This window comes from Sapajus apella, unplaced genomic scaffold (genome assembly GCF_009761245.1).
Source record: "Sapajus apella isolate SASKATOON/1434 unplaced genomic scaffold, GSC_monkey_1.0 scaffold30, whole genome shotgun sequence".
NCBI lineage: Eukaryota > Metazoa > Chordata > Mammalia > Primates > Cebidae > Sapajus > Sapajus apella.
The window spans coordinates 601,078-622,178 of NW_022436970.1; the positions used below are offsets into that span (position 1 = coordinate 601,078).

The following is a 21,101-nucleotide window of genomic DNA, read 5'->3' on the forward strand; positions in this document are numbered from 1 at the left end:
CACAAGATAGAGGGCAGGGCAGGCTGTGGGTGGTTTTGGAAAATGCAGCATTCGAGTAGGAAAATAGAGATGTAAGTTCTCACTATAGGCTGCAGTTTCAGATTTGAGGGTGGGGCCCTCCCTGGAGACCTGGCCTCTTCTGCTTAGCATTTTCCTGGCTCCTGTCCCTGTCAACGATGACAAGAAATAATGCTGCAAGGCCTCCAACTAATGACACTTTTCATAGACATTAGGATACTTCAAACAAAATGTAGAATACTTATGTCTTGAAAATAAAATTGATCCAGATGCAAACAACATGCAATTTTTTTTGAATTCTAGAGTTTAATGTTTATAATATTTAAAATATCACCAGAAAAATAGTCTGGATAATGTTTATACCCCATTTACAAGATGAAACAAAATATTTTACAAAATTAACATTGCCATTTTCTAAAGAGAATTCTGAGAGAAGCAAAAGTTTTGCTGTGACTTAAATATTAATTTATGCCATGTTGTAACACTTGAAAGCAGTGTGCTATATATATGGGTGTGTTGTAGAGAATCCCAAACATGCATACCTGATTCTGCTGCCACTACTGCTGCTGGGTGATCTTTGCAGAGTTATTCAGCCCCTCTGAACTTCTATCCCTATCTGTAAAATCTTAGAAAAATAATTTTTACCATTCATTGTTGGAAGGATTTATAATAATTTATGCAGCCAGTCTAAGACAGAGTCTGGTACCAATATTCTATAATTGGTAACTGTTAAAAATAATAACAAGACCAATGATACATACCTGTGCTAGCCTAGAATTGTGCAGAACCCGAGCCCTCCAAGGACTTTCAATCACTGAATGGGGCAAGCAGAGTAATATCTGCAGCAAAGCAGTCTGGTTCTTCCTTCTAAGGTGATACTGGCTTGACTAGCTTTGTCTCTGTTTGACGATGTTGGAAGTGAAAATTGTAAGAATTGTTAACTATTGGTTTTTGCTTATTTCAAACATCTAAATTAACTTAACACTGAGAAAAAAATAACATGTTATTGACAAAAAATTACATTTCACTTCTTTTTTTGTAAGAAAGAGAGAAAAATAATCACTTATAACAATCATGACTAAACATGTTTTTCAGGCTATGGGTTGTTTCCTGTAACACCCTGGAATAATTATTTACTTTTATCCTTAACCTGTCCTTGGTTAATTGCATACAATTTCTGTTGATCATCTTGCAGGTGTGCTAAGTTTCTAAAAACCTGAGGTTTGCACATAACATAACACATAAATTGAATCTGGAGATTGTGCCCACTGGAGACTAGATACTGACCCAGATGGTGACTGTCATTATCTATAGTTTCTCATGCAATAATTGCAGTTGTTTTGCTGAAAAAGAAACTGATAGTATGAGTCTCAATGTATTAAGGTTGTGTACGTCTATTAATAAAACAATTTGATTTTGGTACTCAACATATTGCAACTTCTTTGATTGGTAAGAATAAACTCAGTAGAGAAAGTTGAGCTAAATGTATATCAATTTTGGCCCCTTAACTTTATTTCTAAGAAAATATGAACACAAATAAACAGAAATCCTTACCTGTTAATTTTAGGTCTTCCTCTATGAAAACAAAAATAAACAAAAGCTACTATAAATACTACCTAGAAAGGCAGGGAGTTGTTTTATCACAGTGTGGCTATAAAGTCTAAAAACACACCTTATTTGACTTTATCAAGACATGAAATATAGGCTGGGCACAGTGGCTCATGCCTGTAATCCCAGCACTTTGGGAGGCCAAGACAGGTGGATTAGTTGAGTCCAGGAGTTCAAGGCCAGCCTGGGGAACATAGTGAAATCTCATTTCTCCAAAAAATACAGAAATAAGCCAGGTATGGTGGTGTGCACCTGTAGTCCCAGTTACTTGAGAGGCTGAGTCAAGAGGATTGCCTGAGCCTGGGAGGTGGAGGTTGCAGTGAGCCATGATTGTGCCACTGCATGCCAACCTAGACAATAGAATGAGATTCTGTCTCAAAAAAACAAAAACAAAAACAAAAAACCCACAAAAACCAAAACCCCGAAAACAAACAAAAAAACCAGGACACCAAGTGCTGATTGCACTTGACAGGCTGTGGGAGGTTTCCTGGAGTAGGACCTGTAGGGTGGTGCATGACACCCCATCGCACTATCCCATAGCTGGTGGGATGATGTTAAACAAAACTTACTAAAAGATGTGGCTGTGTGGAGTGAGGTGCCTACTTCCCAGATATGAAGACCTTCGTTATGTCTTCCAGAGTAGGCTAAAAGCATAGGTTTACTTAGTGAATACCAAAGACACAAATCATCTGAGGCAACACATTGCAGATGCATGTACAGGGATTGATGGAAACGCTGCATTAATGCATTACATTCATTTCCATTCTGCTCAGCATAGTGAAATATGTGTTGCTAATGAGAAACAACTCATTGAACATGTAATGTCATAGAACACCCATGTATTCTAATGTAAGATCATTGATCTGTTTATTGTGTCTGTTTGTCTGTGTTTCCAAAATTATGGTCATCCTATAGGACTCTGATCTCTGAGTAGCTCACTGACTAGGGTGTTGAACCATCCTTGTTTGCCTGGACCTGAGGAATTTCTAAGAATGCTGGACTTTTAGTTTTAAAACTAGGAAAGTACTGGGAAAAGTAGGACGAGTTGATCACTCTGATCATGACGTACCAAGATGTGAAAAACTTGGTCAATATGTGCCACCTCGAATACTAGCCTAGTAAGTGTAGAATCCATCTAACATTAATTTCTAGACACAAAGACAGGCAGCCATGTTCTTACTATAAGACTTGTAGTTGCTTTGCATCTCAGGAGTATTTCATCACTATCTTTTGAATGGCATTTGTAACATACAACAGTGAAAGATAATGACCAACCAAGAATTCATGGACCAACTCAGCTACCCACATCAAGTCCCAGCATGGAGCCAAAGAGGTACAATGTAGAAATAAAAGCATAGTTAACCAGTCCTGTGAGCATTTGGAAACTTTTTCCTCAGAATTGAATTGATCTTTTCAGGAAATATTAAACTGAATGGGCTGAAAAACAAAAGTAGGTACAATCTGCTGCAAGGAATCCTCCCAGTTTTGTAACTGCCTCCCATCTCTCATGCAGTCAACTTAATAAGCAGTCTCCCCATCCCCACCACATACATACAAAATAGAAGCAGAGAGAAAGAGATCTGGGGCCAGGAAAGATTGGGAAGGAATCCTACCTCCATTCCTTCTTGACTGTGTGACTTTGATAAAATCACATAACATCTCTGAGCTTCTATGGCCTCAACTCCGAAATGAGGGATCCCTGGTCTAGGCCAGCTTCCTTTGTCATCTACTCTTAGGAACTACAGTCTTTTCCATGAGAGCACAGAGCTCTGTGGTGATTATTTGCTGTCAACTCACTGTAAGCCCTTTGAGAGCAGAAGTCATGTCTTTTTTTAAGTTAGATTGTGTTCTTATAGGGGCACTCAATCACTTTTTGTTGAACAGAGAAATTTGCTGATTTTTTTGAAGATTATATGGGATAACTTATCTGTAGTGTTCCTAGAACCTTCTTTCCTTCCTGTCTCCCAAAGTCCACTCAATGCCTAAGTGTTCCAGTTTTGCTTTTATATTTGTAGAACAAGGTTTAGTTAAAAGACATTTTATAAATATATAGAGAATCTGAAAATCAATCAGATGCCATATCTGCATGTTCATCAAATCTGCATATTTGGCTGGAATGCCAATATCCATCCAGTTATTTGAAAGTACTGTACATGCATACTTAGGATCTGGTCGAGGAATTGTGACCAGGGAGAGCAGGTGGTTTATTTTGTTATAACCAGTGATCTCTATTTCTGTGGTGAGGCTGAGCTGATTATCAACAATTTCCGTGGATTACATAGACTTTTGCCAATTTTGAGCCCTGTTACTGCATCCTAGACAAGAATTCTGTCTGAGCAGCAGTGAAAAGTGAAGGCTTGTGGGCAGTTTATTTCATTTTATCCAATCAACTCAATATTTCAGCTGTATGTGATTTTTTTCCAAATTATGTAGTTGATTGCTTCAATTTTTAACTTCCTTATGCATGTCTAGACACATCATTAGAATTGACAAAGAAGATGAAAGAATTTAAGAGGCATGCCCATCTCCACAGCAAAGGGCCTTATGAGATGGATAAATTTAGGAAGTTACTCCTTTCTAAAAAAAATTCATTTGAAAGAAGCCATAAAATTATTTGTACAAGGAAAACTGCTCAGCTCACCAATAAGTTAATATGGGACAGATTTGACAAATGCAGCTGTATCTGCAGTTTTTATGGTGGGCTTAAGAAAAGTTCTAATACCCTTTCAAGGAGCCTTTTAATTTTACTTGTCATTTAAAAAAGTTATCTAGGTATAATAGTCCAAAAACTTTAACTGTTGCTCCATGATATGGTCCCTAAATGTCCACAGTGGGTGGTGCATGCTCACCATTGTTCTCCAGAATGGTTTTGTTGTTGCCAGTTTCTTGCCTTACTACATCCTCTGCTCTTCTTGAGTATGTCACTCTCAACTATACTTCCTTAAAGTCAGAAAGAAGGACATAAATGAAAAACATGTAAAAACCAAAATTAAATACCCCCAGGATAATTGTTTTATGCATAAACCTAGTAAGAACGCAAAATCCAGGTTGTTGCCAAACACTTAAAAACATTTGTGGTTTACCACAAATGCTACTTTATTTTTTAAATTTTTAAAAATTTTACTCTTTCACTTGACAATTAATAATTGTCCTATTCATAGGGTACATAGTGATGTTTTGATATATATAATTTGTAGTGATTAGATCAGGGTAATTAGTATATCCAGCATCTCAAACATTTATCATTTCTTTGTATCAGGAAAGTTCAATAGCCTCCTTCAAGCTATTTGAAATTATATATTATTGCTATCTATAGTCATTCTACGGTGGTTTAGAGCACTGGAACTTGTTTCCTCTATTTAGCTATAATTTTGTATTGTTTAATGAATCTCTCTACTGTTCCATTCATGTGTTTTCATTGTAAACAAGGGTGTGCATGCTTGTTTATTTTCTTTTTAAACTGTAAGATGAAACTGATGGAATTAAGGGCCCATATGGTAGCAGTCTCTATGTATCAATCATTGGCATATTCAGAGTTCAAATAGATATTCTTTGTAGAGATCAATTATAGGATATAAAATGTGAAATTAACTCTAGTGACTTTTTAAAGTAGAAAAACATACCAAGATCACTTCTCTTACCAATTGTACTAATTCATATTCATACTTTAGCAAATAAAATCTCTAGAATAAAAATTGAGAAACACTCGCCTCTCCCAACTTCAGTGTCTTAAAACTATATGATGGTGGTCAGGGAGTGCATACTATGATATGCTTGTACATGTTTTCCAGCAGAATTTATTCTCTCATTCAAAATGTTTACTGAGTATCTCCTATTTCCCAGGCACTAATGCCATGTTGCCAGTTTTAGGAAACGGAAAGTGAACAAGACATTGTTTCAGCCACAGGGGAGCTTTCCATGAGAGAGACAAATGAATGGTTCCTTCTTCCATGGTGTGATGAATGCTTTGATAAACACAAGTTCTTCTTAGAGGTAGATCCTGGATTGAAGTAATCGTTAATGAAGCTGATGAGTTAGTCAGTGACCTTTGAGATTAATCATGGGAATGGGCTAAGTGGGATCAAGAAGGCATACGATAATAAGAATGTAGGTGGGGAGGACACAACCTTCCTAAACTGTAATTGTCTAAAGGGGCTCTTCCCTGAGTTTTAGAGAGTATTGATAGCTATGATGGAGATGAGTTACTATGACATGCACTTTCTAAAAAAAAATAAACAAATTTCTGGATCGCCTGCTAGGTCTTTAGTGCTCCTTTTATACTCTGTCCTATACTTAAACATGATGTTTCCTAAACACAGGAATTCATTTGCATTTTATCACCTATAAAGTTTATATAAAAGAAAAAAAAATAAAATGATTTGCAGAACCCCAACTATGTTGTATGTGCTCCTGGGATAAAAAAATCGCCTTTTTTTCATTCTTTTTGAGCACATTGGCAACTTTTTTGCCCTAGATTTATTCATTAACTCAAAAGTGTATACAGCCTGTTGTCAAAAAGATGAGTTCACAAATTTTGAATTTGTCAAATTTGAGTCACCTAAAGAAGTCAGGCAATTTTTCCTACTGTATAATCCCCTTATTAATGTTGTGAAAAATCTGAAGATATGTATATTTAAACAAATTTTGGAAGAGAGAGAAATTAGACAATCAGATTGATCATGAAAGTTGAAAAGATGGAAATATGAAGAAAATAACTTCTTTTATAAAAAGCAAAAGACATTGGATGAAGAATGGTTTCTCATTCTCTGTCTTCTATGTGAAGAAGAAATAGATGAATTCTGTAGGAGGAGGAATGTAGGTAAAAATTCTTGGAGAGCAATTTCTTTTAGAAGGTCTAATGATAGTGGAACTGGTCTGTGTGGAAATTCCTATAATTTCCTTTTAGAATTTTCAAATTAATGTTGATATTCATCTGACTGTTGCTGTATTTGTGTTCTTATCTGAAAGGCTAGCTGGCTTCTTTCTTTGGGGCCTATTATTCCTTCATTTTATTTGTTTGATGTGTACAGTGACTTGGACCACTTTATAAACTCCTCTAAGCTTCTGTTTCCTCTGAAGCAGAATGAGGATAATCATAGCTTCTACATTTCAGGTTGTTGTGAGGATTAAATGGGATAATGCTTTTAAGACTCTAATAGCAAAAGCCCTGGTGCATAGTACGCAATTCACAAATGTGAATTATTATTTTAATTATTATTATTAGAGGAACACTCTGACCCATCATCAGCAGGGCATGCATCTGAAATTTTTCCTACAGGAGTTTCCACTTGCCCTCGTTTAGAATACTGACATACATTGTGAGCCTACTGGTTAGGTAAATGGACATGTTCTCTAGGCAAAGAAATCCTATTGGTGCTTCTTTTTTTTTTTTTTTTTTTTTTTGCTTGTTTTTAATTTATTTTTGAGACAGAGTCTTGCTCTGTCATCCATGCTGGAGTGCAGTGGCGCAATCATGGCTCACTGCAGCCTCAACCTTCCAGGCTCAAGTGATATTCCCACCTCTGCTCCCTAAGTAGCTGGGACTAAAGGCACATACCAGTATGCCTAGCTAATTTGTTTTTAAATTTTTTGTACAGAGGAGGTCTCTCTCTGTTGTCCCGGCTGGTCTCAAGATCCTGGGCTCAAATGATCCTCCTACCTTGGCCTCCCAAAGTGCTGGGATCACAGGGGTGAGCCACCATGCTGGCTGACACTTCTTAAAGGTAATTATGTGGGGATGGGGTAGGGGCGAGGCTAACAAGTTGCACTAGGAAAACTCAGACAATGGACAGCCCCTATAATGTGGTCCTACTTAGTAATTTCACAAAAGGTAGAGTAGGAGTCCTTGATTTTTTAAAGTAATATAATATTTATGTAAAAACATTAGTTAGGTCCTTGAATAGCAAAGATATCAGTATATTATTTAATTTTGTACATTCTCTGAAGGTAATTTCCCTCAAACATTTAAAATGCTTACAAATATTTGGAAATAAAAAAGAATTGACCTCCAAAGAAGCCAAGATTAGGCTTTTGGAACAATATATTAATGATGATGAAAAATAATATTAGTGACCCAATTTATATACTGCCGACAGTAAATTGACTTAAAATATACAAAAAATTGGTTAAGAATAAAAATATGGAAAAAGATATGTCATGATATTGCTAGTTAAAATAAAGCTGATGTGGCTATATTAACATCAAGCAAAGTAGAATTTCAGAACAAAGAACATTATCAAGGATAAAGAAGGCCATTCCATAATGATAAAAGGGTCGATTCATTAATAGAACATAACAATCCCAAATATTTATGCAGGTAATAACAGAGCTTTAAAATACATGAAGCAAAACCTGATAGCAGAAATAGACAAATCCAAAATTATAATAAGAGATTTAAATATTCAAACATGATAAGTGATAGAACAAGTAGATAGAAGATAGGGATATAGAAAGTAAGGATGGAGAAGACTTACCATTATCAATCAACCTGATGTAATTGACATTTATAGAACAGTATCTAACAATAGCAGAATATTCTTTTTAAGGATACATGTCTAATTTATGAAGATGGATAATATTCTTAGCCAAATATATATAAAAAGTGATAAAAATCATACAAAGTATCTTCTCTGACCAGAAAGGAATTTAATTAGAAATCCAACAACATAAATGTCTTCAGCAAATCCTCAAATATTTGGAAACTAACTAATAGATGGGTCAAAAAAGAAATCAGAAAGAAATTATAAAATATTTTGAACTGAGTGAAAATGACCAAACAAGATACCAAAATTTGTAGGATATATCAAAAGCAGTAATTAGAGAGAAATTTATGGCACTAAATGTCTCCTTTGGAAAAAAATGAATGATCTAAAATTAATGACATTAGCTTCTATCTTTAGAAGTTACAATAAGAAGAACAAATAAAATTCAAGGTAAGCTGAAGAAAGAAAATAATGAAGACCTGAGAGATCAATAAAATGGAAACAGAAATTAGAGGAAATGAATGAAATAAAACCTAGATTCTTAGAGAAGATCAATAAAATGGATAAACCTCTAGTCAGACTATCCATGAGAAAAAGATGAAGTATCACTATCAATAATGAAAGAGGTGATATGAGTAGAGATTTCTCAGATATTAAAATGATAATCAGAGAATAGTATGAACAACTTCATGCCAATTTATTCAATAACAAAGATGAAACTGGTAAGTTTCTTAAAAGACTTATCAAACTTCGCTCAAGAATAAATGTATAACCCAAATAGCCCTGTATCTATTAAAGAAGATAAATTTGCAGGTAAACATATTCCCATAAAAAAAACCTTCAGGCCCAGATGGCTTCAATGGTGAGTTCTACCAAGCATTTAAAAACGAATACCAACTCAATGCAAAATAATTCCCCAAATGAAAGAGGAGTGAACACTTTCCAACTCATTCTATAGAGTCAGCATTACCCTGATTCCAAACCTAGAAAAGGACATTGTAAGAGAAGAAAACTGCAGCCTAATATGACTCATGAGTATAGATTAAAAAATTCTTAAAAGTTTTAAGTAAATAAAAGTAAATAAAATCTAAAAATATTAAAGGAAAATGTATCTTAACCAAGTAGGGTTTATTTCAGGAATGCAATGTTCATTGGAAAATCAATTTTTTCAAGATTTGAAAATCAATCAATGTACTTCACTTTATCAACAGATGAAATAAAAACAACCACATGATCATCTCAATATATGTAGAAAAATCATTTAATAAAATTTAACATTCATTCACGAAAAATTCTCTCAGCCTACTGCAGACTAGAAGCAAGTTCTTGGACCTCACAAAGTGTGTGTATAAAATGACCTCTGGCTAACATATTTAATAATGAAAGATGGGATAATAAAGTGTGGCCCTAACATTTGGAACAACACAAGTATTTTTTTTACCACTGTTTCTAAACATCATACTGGAAGTCCTAATGAGTGCAATAAGACATGAAAATGAAATAAAAGGCATAGATTAGAAAACTATATGTAAAATTGTCTTTTTTATAGATGAAATAATCATATATGTAGAAAGTACTACGGAATCTACAAAAAAGATACTAGAATTAATAAGTGAGTTTAGTAAGGTTGCAGAATGTAAAATATTCAATAATCATATTTTTATGTACTAGTGTGATAGTATGCCTCATTCCTAAGATGTTCATTACCTAACTCCTGAACCTGTGAGTATGTTTCCTTCTATGGCAAAAGAGACTTTGTAGGTATTACCAAGTGAAGTATTTTGAGATGGGGAGATTATCTTGGTTCATCCAGATGCGGCTAATGTAACCACAATGGTACTTATAAGAGAGAGAGTTTGAGAAAAAGACGTGAACACTGAAGCAGAGGTTGGAGAGATGTGTAGCCACAAGCCAAGAAATGCAGGAAATTTCTAGAAGTTGGGAAAGCCAAAGAAATAGATCCCTTTAGGAGGAATGCAGGCCTGCTGACAAATTTTAGATTTCTTACCTTAAGAACTATAAGATAATACATTTCTATTGCTTCAAGCCACTAAATTTGTGATAATTTGTTATCGTGGCAACAAGAAAGTAATACAACTAGTGATAAATAACAGATTGAGATTAAAAGCAAAATCATTTATAAAAGCACCAAAATATAAAGTATTCATACACTATAGAATGCAAAATATGAATGAAAGAAATTAAACATTTAATTTAATAGCAACACATATCGCCTTTATGGATTGGAAGACTCAATATTTTAAAGATATCAGTTCACCCCAAGTAGGTCTATAGATTCAATGGAACCTCAATAAAAATTTCATTAATTTTTTATAGAAATGGAAAATTTATTCTGACATTCATATGAAAATGCAAAGTATGTGTAGCAGCACAAGTAATTTAAAAAAGTGGATCAAATTGGAGGACTTACACTATCTGACTTCAAGACTTATAAAGCTACAAGAGTAAAGTTAATATGGTATTGGTGTCAAGTCAAATAAATAAATGGAACAAAATGAATAATTGAGAAGTAGAACCATTTATATATGGTCATTTTAATTTTCAAAAATAGGTAAAGTATATTCAGTGGAAAAAGAAAAGACTTCAGCAAATGCAAAAAAAACCCAACAAAAACCAAAAAACTAAACTTGAAGTAACACCTTGCACTATATGAAAAAATTAACTCAAAATGGACCACAGACCTAAATTGTATAGGTCTATATACAGAAGTATACAGTTTTATATAGCTGTAAACTTCTAGAAGATAACATAGAAGAAAATATTTTGAGACCTGGGGTTATACAAAGATTTCTTAGATAAGATACCAGAAGTATGGTCTATAAAGAAACCAAATTGATAAATTGGGCATTGTTCAAATTAAGATGTTCTGCTCTTTAAAAAGCACAGCTAATAGAATGAAAGACAAGCCTCCCTATGGGAGCTAATATTTGCAAATCATATATTATATAAATGAAATATATCCAGAACATACAAAGAATTCCCAAAACTCAATATCCAATTAAAATCCTCATAAAATCCTCTTTTCCTCATAAAAGAGAGAGATACTTCATCAGGGAAATATTTGATGGCAAATAAGCACATGCTTATCATATTTAGTCATTAGAGAAATACAAAACAAAATCACATTGTAATACTACTTTGCAGTAATTAGAATGTATAAAATTGAAAACACCTACCATTCCAACTCTTGACAAGGATGTAGAGTAACCACACTGCTTTGGGGAACATAAAATATGGTATAACATCTTTGGAAAACAGTTTGGCAGCTTTTGAAAGTTAAAAATACTCTTACCATATGACCTAGTAATTCTACTCTTAGGTAGTTACCCAAGATAAATGAAATCATAGGTCTATATAAAGATTTGTACACAAATATTCATAGCAGCTCTATGTGTAATAGCCCCAAACTGGAAACAACTCCAAATGTCCATCAACACCTGGATAAATAATTATAGTATATCCATACAATTCAATCTACTCAGCAACAAAAAGGAATTAACTTGGGATATATGTGATGACATAAATGAAGCTTAGTATAATCCTAAATGAAAAAATCTAGATTACAAATGTATGTTCTGTGTAACTGTACTTATATAACATCTGGAAAATGCAAAGTTATCTACAGCAATAGCAAGCAGATCAGTGGTTGCTTGGGGATGGGCAGTGGTGGGGAGGAGCAGGAGGGAGGTATTAGAAAAAGGCCCCCCCAAATTCTAGGAGATAAGGGATATGTTCATTTTCTTAGTATTGATGATGGTTTCACCTTTGCATATAAACTGTATACTTTAAATATTGTAATTTGTTGTGTGTCAATTATATCTCAATAAAGCTGTTAAAAAATGATTGTTTTGAAACATGAATAAAAAGTCCTTAGCTTCAGCGAAAACTTGTCCCTGGGTATCGTGGGTATCGTGAATGAAGCAGTCAAGTCCCTCTGAGTTATTGTTCTGTGTGGGAATGTCTTTATGTGGGACCAGTGGAAGTCGCAGCAGATGTCTCTTTCCCTCAGAAACAGCGTTCTTCATTCTTTATGTTCAGATTAACTGATATGAAGATGACCACACAGGATAGTTTTGTCCTATATATATTCTTCTATTCCTTACCTTATCAAATATTAAGGTGCTATTTTACGCTGACTGATATTTGAACCTTTATTTTTAATTTATGTTTGAATATTTATAATCTTCTATCAAGGGAAGCCATGCAAGCAAGGCTGGTGCTCCTGCCAGTGTCATAGATGGGTATAGTTTCCAGAACAGAGACTTGGGCAGTGTTTTCAGTGTTGGCCATCCACAACAACCAGACGAGGTTGGAGTCAAAACAAGGGCAGAACTGTGTCTGAAGAAGACACCCAGGATCAAAACTAGATGCTAGATTTGGTGATCATCAAATGATCATCAAATGAGTGGCAATATGGTGATAAGGGGCAGATATGGGAAATTTTCCAGAGTTCAGTAGCCTGAAGAAAAAGCATAAAGCAGAAATGAGGTGAAAGGGGACATGTCTTTGGTCATAAATAGAAATGGGTTCCCTGGAACTTTCTTCCATTAGGTATTGACTGCAGGATGATGTGTGGGTCATCTGGGTCAGAAGGAATGGGGTTTAGATCTGGAATAATGGATATAAAGCACACTGTCACTTTAATATCCTCTGAGTAATTAAAGTTAGTCATCCTAGTGTGGAAAAGGTGCGGCAGTCAATGGCTTTCTGATTTTTTACTTTTGAAAACTCGCCAGACAGGACGTGAGATTTCTCCTTTTTTTAAAGGAGGGAATTCTCTCTTAAATATTTAACTTCATGATAGGAATAACGGGTTGTAAATAGGAAAGAAAACAAAAAGAAAAAGGGGTACATAAATTAGAAGTATTTAAGATACATATGTGCATTGTAAAATGTGTCATAGAAATATAAAATATGCATTGGAAGAACGTCACTCAGATAACGAAAGTGATAAAAGTGTCTTACATTTATAATATTTCTGGGATCAGAGGATACATATGGTACACCTACTTCTTTACTCAGGAGGAAAAACTTGAAAAAATCCAAGACTTTTTATTTTCTGTAAAAATTTGAAATTTAAAAATAATATAGGTTTCAAAAACAATTTCTTCCCCAACAAGTTTGACTTCAGTTTAAGAGACATGAGCATAGTGCTTTCAACTTCACAGGACACACCACCCTGGGCTTTGTTTTCTGCTCTGGTGCAAAAGAAAGAAGATGAAGTCATAGAAAAATCTCAGCTCGTTCATTATACAGACACATTGCTGTTCTAGAGACTCATCTGCATGAGAAAACCCTGTTATGGCCAATGGTTATTCTTGAGTAACGTTCATACAACTTCCTCAGAATTGAAGACGTCTTATGTGGAGAACTTTTAATGGATTAAAAAAATCTCATAAACTTGGAATGTTGAAATATATTTTTATTGTAATGTTACTTGAAATGTACAACTATAAAACTACATATGCACTCCTTATACTTTTAGCTATGAAACAGATATAAGACAAAAATTAACTTTTATAAATTTCACAATGAGACTTTAAAACGTATAAAATTCAAATTGATACCATTAATTTGATGTGATGTATAATGCTATCCTGCTAAAACTAAATTTTCTGTTCTAATGAGGATTTTCAGACCACAGGTGCACAGATCTCAGCTGGTGAATGTTCTACAATAGTGATGTGACCTCTTTATGTTATCCTAGAGGCAATGGTGGTCTAGTAGATACCATGTGAGGTTTAGGGCAAACAGAGCTCAGTTTAAATCTCTTGTCTGATTTTTTGGTAAGAGATGTGAGTCAGGACAAATTAACTTCTTTGCCTTCATTATTGTCATCTGTCAAATGGGGAGGATGGTGAAGTGGATAATACGTTTTTGGTGTTGTTTTGAAGATTTAATGAGGTAATTTAGAAGGTATTCTATAACAATTAGTTCCTTTTCCGTAATTTTCTTTTTTAAACAGTTTTCATAAGTTTGGCTTTCCAAAGAGAATTAAAGCCTATAAAACTGCATTAAAAACTAACTAGCTAAGAATTAATTTTGGGAAGCAAAGAATAATTAAAACTTCCTTCTTCCCATACACTATGATTTTTCCTTTTTTTCTGTGGTTGCTCTGTTTTTTTTCCTCTCCATTCATAATGTCCTCCCAACATTCTGATGTTCAAATCCATTTCCTCACACTTTAAGGTCCAAATGAAGTGCACTGCAGCCAGATAAATTCTCTAAATTCCCTTGGCTGGAAGTGATCGATGCCTTCTTATGATGCCCGAAGTACTTTATGTATATATGCCTCATGTGATGCTCAAATTTGACAGGTCTTGGAGACAACTTACACAACGGCAGGACCTTGAAGTTGGGATTGGAGAACAGATTTCCCACAGCCCAGCCCAGATGAGGATTGCTGGGAGACAGCTGCAGGCAGATTCACCCAATGGGAGCAGCCAAAGCTAAGCCCCTCAGCATGCAGGGTGAGGAGACAGCATCAGAGATGTGAAAGGGTGTTTTGTTGGGAGGATTACTGGCTTCCCGTTAGCTCTTTCAGCCAGTCATGAATGCATCCACACAGAACAGTCCTGTCAGCAGCCTAATTCCTTCACAGGAGAAGAAATGATAGATCCATATAGGTGAGGTGGGGCTATGCTTCTTATATTCTCGGTTGTAAAGAACCTGCACTTCTGGAAGCTTCTTTGTAGCAAGTAGGTATTGTTTAATGGTTGATTTGCTGCTGACTTGCACAGGAAATTGAGTCAGCCTGTGGGCCAGCCTCTGAGATTGGAGCTGCAAGGAGCTTCGTACAGTAGATTTCAGGGAGAGATGGAAGAGATCAGGGAACCAGGCCACTGAAAGAAAACTCAAATGCAGAGGAGGTGGAATCAACTAAGGTAGGGGAGTTATCAAGGCTGAAGTGTGGCTTCTGCTGCCTACGGTGAGGATAGCCAGAGGTAGACAAATGTGAACACCAAAAAAGGGGCAGGGTTTACCATTTAGAGTTGGACAGACCATTCCCCATGCAGAAGCTCTGGCCTTGTCTTCTTAACCTTGACATTTAACAACCCAGTAGGGACTGAGAATATATATTTTTCTTTAGAAGGGATAAATGTGTTAACATCTCTCCAATTGACCCAATCGTGAAAATCACCTGGTGAGTTTGTTTTTAAACCCACAAATTTCCAATCTCAGTTGTGCTGGAATCACGATCAGGGGAAAGGCTGGCCTGGAATTTTGAATTATTTCCCAAGCCCCTCAGGTGATTTTTATAATCAGGCTAGCTTGGGGTGCCCTGGTTGTGGAGGGAAGGGCTCAGGACAGGAGACCAGAAGGTGTAAGTTTGAATGTGGGCTTTAATGTTCACTCATTAGGAGGTCTTGTAGGAGCAATATAACGTCTCTGAATTTCAGTGACCTCAGATGGGAAAAGGGCATCCTGTACTCCCTACCTCATTTGCTTGTGAAACACAAATAACTGAATGTGTGTGGGAATACATGGGAATCACAACTGTTGATTGCAAAAATTGACTGTTTTCCCAAATAGTTAATAAGATTAGTTACTCATAGAGTACAAAATTTCCCATTGACTTGTGGCATATTTTGGAAGACATTTATTTGGGTCAAATCACTTATAGGATGACAGAGGGAGGGCTTTGTTTCATGTCTTGGCTTTGTTTCATGCTCATCTCCCCACCACTCAGCATGCACTGTGAGAGGACTTTGTTTCTTTGGGGGCTTCTTGGGTTATTGTCACTGCTTTCATGGCCCTCTGGAGATTTGTGAAACCTGGAGATCAACCCCACAGGTCTGAAGGAGCTCAGTTGTCCTTTATCTCCCACTGAGGGTGGGAGGCGAGCAGAGTACGTGCTCACCTCCCATAAGCACGGAATGAAGTGAGACCACCTGGTGGTCAGCCACGTTTATTCCAGAGCCAAGAAGAGAAGTTACTGGTCAGGAAATGCCTGATGTGTAGGTATGTGTGTGAATATTTAGTTAAATAAATATATGTATGTGAATATTTTTAACTATGACCTTTGTTGAAAAAAATCAGTGTACCGAAAACACAAAGAGGAAAACAGATTATTTGTAATCTCATTACCCAGAGCTACCTATTTTTCATATTTGGTGTATATGTTTCCATGCCTGTCTATCAAGTAAAATTAAGACTTTTTAAAATCCATTTATTTTTCAGAAAATATAGCTTTGATAGTTTTCCAAATTAATAAATACAGATTCACATCATTGTTTTTAATGTCTGACTTCTAACATTAGCACACTACAGCCTCAAACTCCTGGGCTCAAGTGATCTTCCTGCCTCAGCTTCCTGAGTAACTCCTCTTTATTTTTAATGACATTCTTTGTCAGAAGTTTACTTTGCTTAATAGTAATATAGCTAGCCTAGATTTATTTGATGAATGTTTGCATGAAATGCTTTTCTCCATATTTTTAGTTTTAGCTTACCTAGGTGTTTAAAGTTGCTTTTTGTCACTCAGTCAGCCCTTCATATTCATGGACTCTGCATTGTGAATTCAACCAACCATAGATCAAAAATTTTCAGAAAAAAGGATGATTACTTCTGTACTGAACACATACAGACATTTTTCTTATTGTTTTCTAAATAATGCTTTATAATAACTATTTACATAGCATTTACATTGTACCAGGTATTACAAGTAATCTACAGATTATTTAGGGAGAATGTATGTAGGCTATATGCAAATACCATGCCATTTTATATAAGGGTCTATGGCATTTAAATAAATGCTATCCATGAATTTTGGAATTTGAAAAGGCATGCTAGAACCAACTCCCCATAGATACCAAAGGGAAACTGTACATAGTTTGGTCTTGCTTTTTAACACAATCTGACACTCTGTCTTGCAACTAGTGTATTTAGAGGAAACTTGACAACTTTTTCTGAAAAGGACCAGAGAGTAAGTATTTTCTCTTTTTTAAGTGACATGCTCTCTGTTGTAGATAATTAGTTTTGTCACTGCAGTGTACTGCAGCCATTGACAACAAGCAAATGAACAGGCATGTTGGCCCTGGTCCACGGTAGGTAACCATGTAGGCCAGACTTGGCCATTAGGTCATATAGTTCGCTGACCCCTTGTTTAGAACCTCCAAAGTATGTTCTTTGATATCCTTAGTCAGTTCACTGAAGATCAGCCTGGCTCTTCTACTTGTTGCCAGCTAATGACTTTATTCCAAAAATGTGGAACCATGAGTTGCTGTTCTGCATCTGCCTGCTTTCCCTCACTCTTCTTTCTCTTTTATATCCTGCTTTCCCTTTGTTAGATAAATCAATCATTTGATTGATTTTATTTATGTGCAAATAAAACAGCTTAATAACAAGTATCTATCTTTAGGTTATTCTCTGTCAATACCCTTTTAGCTTCTTGAGAATACTATTTGGTTAGAGACCTTTTGATAGTCATAGAATTTGAGAATAAGACTGATCCTTAGCCAACCTAATTTTGCTAGTCATGTTTGATTATTTGTTGATTCATATGATTATTATATTTGTGTATTTCTTTAATCACTAATTAATATAACAAAGAACAAATATTTTGAATTTAGGCACTGTACCAAATGTTAGAAATATAAACATGAATAAGACTTAAACTTGCCTTTAAGGAGAGCTTTTTCTTTCTTCAACATCTTTCTAGCTTAACGTGTGCTCTTGCTGCTTTGCTGCTGCTGCATATAATATAAATGTGCATGGTTTTTACCCTTACAATATGTATCCAAAACATATTCATTCATTACCCATTACAAAAAGTACTGTGAATTCTCAGAAGAAAAATTGCTCAATTGTAGCAGATTATATAAGTTCTGTTCAAAGTCATCCATTGTGTTAAATTTATGATGTTTTATTAGACTTTTGGTCCCATACTATGTGTTTAGTTCATATTTAAAACATACATTTGAAAAATCTACTTACTTTATTGGAATTGCCCACATCCTCTTCAAAGATCACCACCACCAATACCAAAACCTCTGTGTTTGTCCCAGGAAAAATAAGAACATTGGAATAAATTTTAATATTTTTAAAAAAGAAAATATTATGCTTTAGTAAAATGAACTTTTACTTCCTAATTTCAAGTTGCTGACAAGCAGTGATATTTGTCACAGAATATGTTATGATATGCTTTCTCATGTTAAAAAATGAAAGCAAAAGAACCAAAGGTATTTACTAAACAGAATGTCAATAGAAACCCAAAATTTATCTCAAGTTTCTGGCCTTCCTGGCTAGAGAAGCACCTTTAACCAGGGTATGAGAATTACTAAATAGAATCAACAACTTGTCCAAACAGTCATCTAAAATTCTAGAAGAATAGCTTCTTGGAGATTTAGATACCTCTTAAATTCTCTCGCCAGTGAAAGATGATAATCACTATTTTATTTTTATAAAGGAATGTGCTTTCTGAGCTGGTAGCCTCTATCTCAGTAAATCTCTGAGAATTCTCAACAAACTACAGTAATCAGTAATAATTCAGACATATTGGAGACTAAACTAACTTTGTGATAGATACTGTGATGGCCATGTACACTTACTCTACCCACTAAAGTTGCTTTTATCTTTAACCCCCAGCTTTCTCTTTCCCTTTTTGTGATCTCTTTCTTCTCAGCATATGAGTTTTCTCAAGTCTCTTCTACGTTAATGAAACAAAACACAGAATCCTCAATAACTTCTTTTGATTTTGTGACTCCCTCTCTATCCCCCGTTAGTTGGTTCCACATACTTTCTTTGCAGTCATTTACACTCTAGGTTCATTTTCTGTGATTAGCCTATCCCATTACATTTTGGTTTTGCTCCATCACACAATTAAAATTGCTCTTACTGGAGTCATTTCTACCTCCCATTCACATTTTTCGGTAATTATCTTAGTTTAGTTCATGGGGCATTTGACATTGTTCACAATGCCCTCATCCCCTAATGCCTTTATCTTTCCTGGCTACTTGAACAACACTTTCTCTGGGTTTTCTTCCTACTTCTTTGGTTGCTGTCCCTTAAGTTTCCCCTAGCATGTTTTAAATTTGCCTGTCTCTGAAAAATGTAAGAGTTGCACTTCCAAAGACGAGAGATAAAAAGTGACTTTATAGTGGAGAACCTGACAAAAACTACCTAACCTTTAAGGCTGATAGCCTCAATTATGTCATGTGGGTATCAGATACAGTATCCTTGAAATGCTGTGATGAGAAAGGGTGCTTTACCTTTAGGGGATATTCTTTCCAAAAACCTATAACCCCATCTAATGGTAAGAAAAATACATGAGGCAAACCCAAATTGAGGAACGTTCTACAAAAGACCTAGCCAGTACCCTCAAAGGTGTTAGCTCATTCTTATTTTAAAGGAAGATGAAGAAAATGTCAGAGACAAGAGAAGACTAAAGGAACACATTAACTCAATGGAGTGTGGAATCCTGAATTTGAGCTTGGAACAGAAAAAAGACATTAATGAAAAACTGGTGAAATCCAAAAAAAGTCATCTAGAATTTAGCTAATAGTTAATTTTGGTTTCTTAGGCTTGGCAAATGTACCATAGTAATGTGACATGGTATATTTAAGGAAATCGATATTGGGCAAAGGGTATATTTGAAAATCCTTCTACTAACTTTACACATTTTTGGCAAATCTAAAATTATTTTAAATCAACGTTTTATTATTTTTTTTAATGTAAGAATATTAGGCTCCTATTACATTTCAATTGTGTATTTGAATGTTCTTTATTTAGACACTGAACCCTAGAATAGCGTTATTTAAAGCTATTGGTAGCAGAAGGCTAATTTGAGACAAAGTATTTGGGGAGGCATTTCATGGGATGGGGCGATTAAGAACAACTTATGTTCAAAGCCAGAGGCAAAATAGGGTGTTAGAAGGTCAGAATCATGCAAAGTCCGAGTGTGAACCACAACAGGTCAGAAATAAATAAAAAGAGATAAATGCAATTGCATTTATTTATTTCCCAAGGAAAGTCCTTGGGAATATTTTAACTAGTATAACAATAGGGCTGTCTTTTAAATATACTGTTACCTACTAGTTAAAGCCTGTTGGACTGACTTAAAACATCAGAAGTAGATGATGACTTTTAGTTTATACAGGATACTTTGCATATGGTATGAGTTCCCTTGTTAATCCTTGCAGCAACTTTGTGAGGTACTATTATACAGTATTTCCGCTTTATAGATGAGCACACTGAGGTAAAGCAGCTAGTATAGAGCAACATGCCAAGAGACAGGCTCATGGCTCAAAGCACTGCTAGCATCAGCTATGTTTATTATTGAACTTCTTGCTTTTTTTTTTTTTTTTTGAGACAGAGTCTCACTCTGTTACCCAGGCTGGAGTGCAGTGGTGGGATCTCGGCTCACTGAAACCTCTGTCTCCTGCGTTCAAGCGATTCTCCTGCCTTAGCCCCCGGAGTAGCTGGCCGGGATTATAGGCATGCACCACTGCACCTGGCTACTTTTTGTATTTTTAGAAGAGACAGGGTCTCGCCATGTTGGCCAGGATAGTCTTAAACTCCTGACCTCAGATGATCCACCTGCCTTGGCCTCCCAAAGTGCTAGGATTACAGGTGTGAGCCATTGTGCTCTGCCATTATTGAGTTTCTGAAGAGTTAAAAAGGAACCTTCTTCAATTCATGTAAAGGATATTTATTCTTTCACTCTTTGAAGTGTTGTGGTGTCTCTTTTTCTTTAAGGTTTCTTTGTTTAACCTCACAGGTTTGGCTAAACCAAGACATATGACAAAAATGCTGCTGGGTTCCAGGTCTTAATTTGCAGTTTTGTAATGGAGTGCTGGGTAGGACTTGACCGAGCTGATCAATTGCTTAAGAGATCTGGAAGAACTGCAGGAAATATAGAGCAGTGGGAGTCCATTTGGTGGGAGACCATGATATTTGGTGACATACTTGTATTTCTCACCTTCCTTAGGACATTCTGATAGTTTTTGTCGTTGTTGTTGAATCTCTCTGAGTAAA

The 21,101-nt window shown here is 35.5% G+C and overlaps 1 pseudogene; it reads left to right on the forward strand.

Moving 5' to 3' along the window:
- Window positions 1–15,188, forward strand: part of LOC116561683 — a 72,276-nt pseudogene extending 57,088 nt beyond the window's left edge.
- The last annotated feature ends 5,913 nt before the right edge of the window (window positions 15,189–21,101 follow it).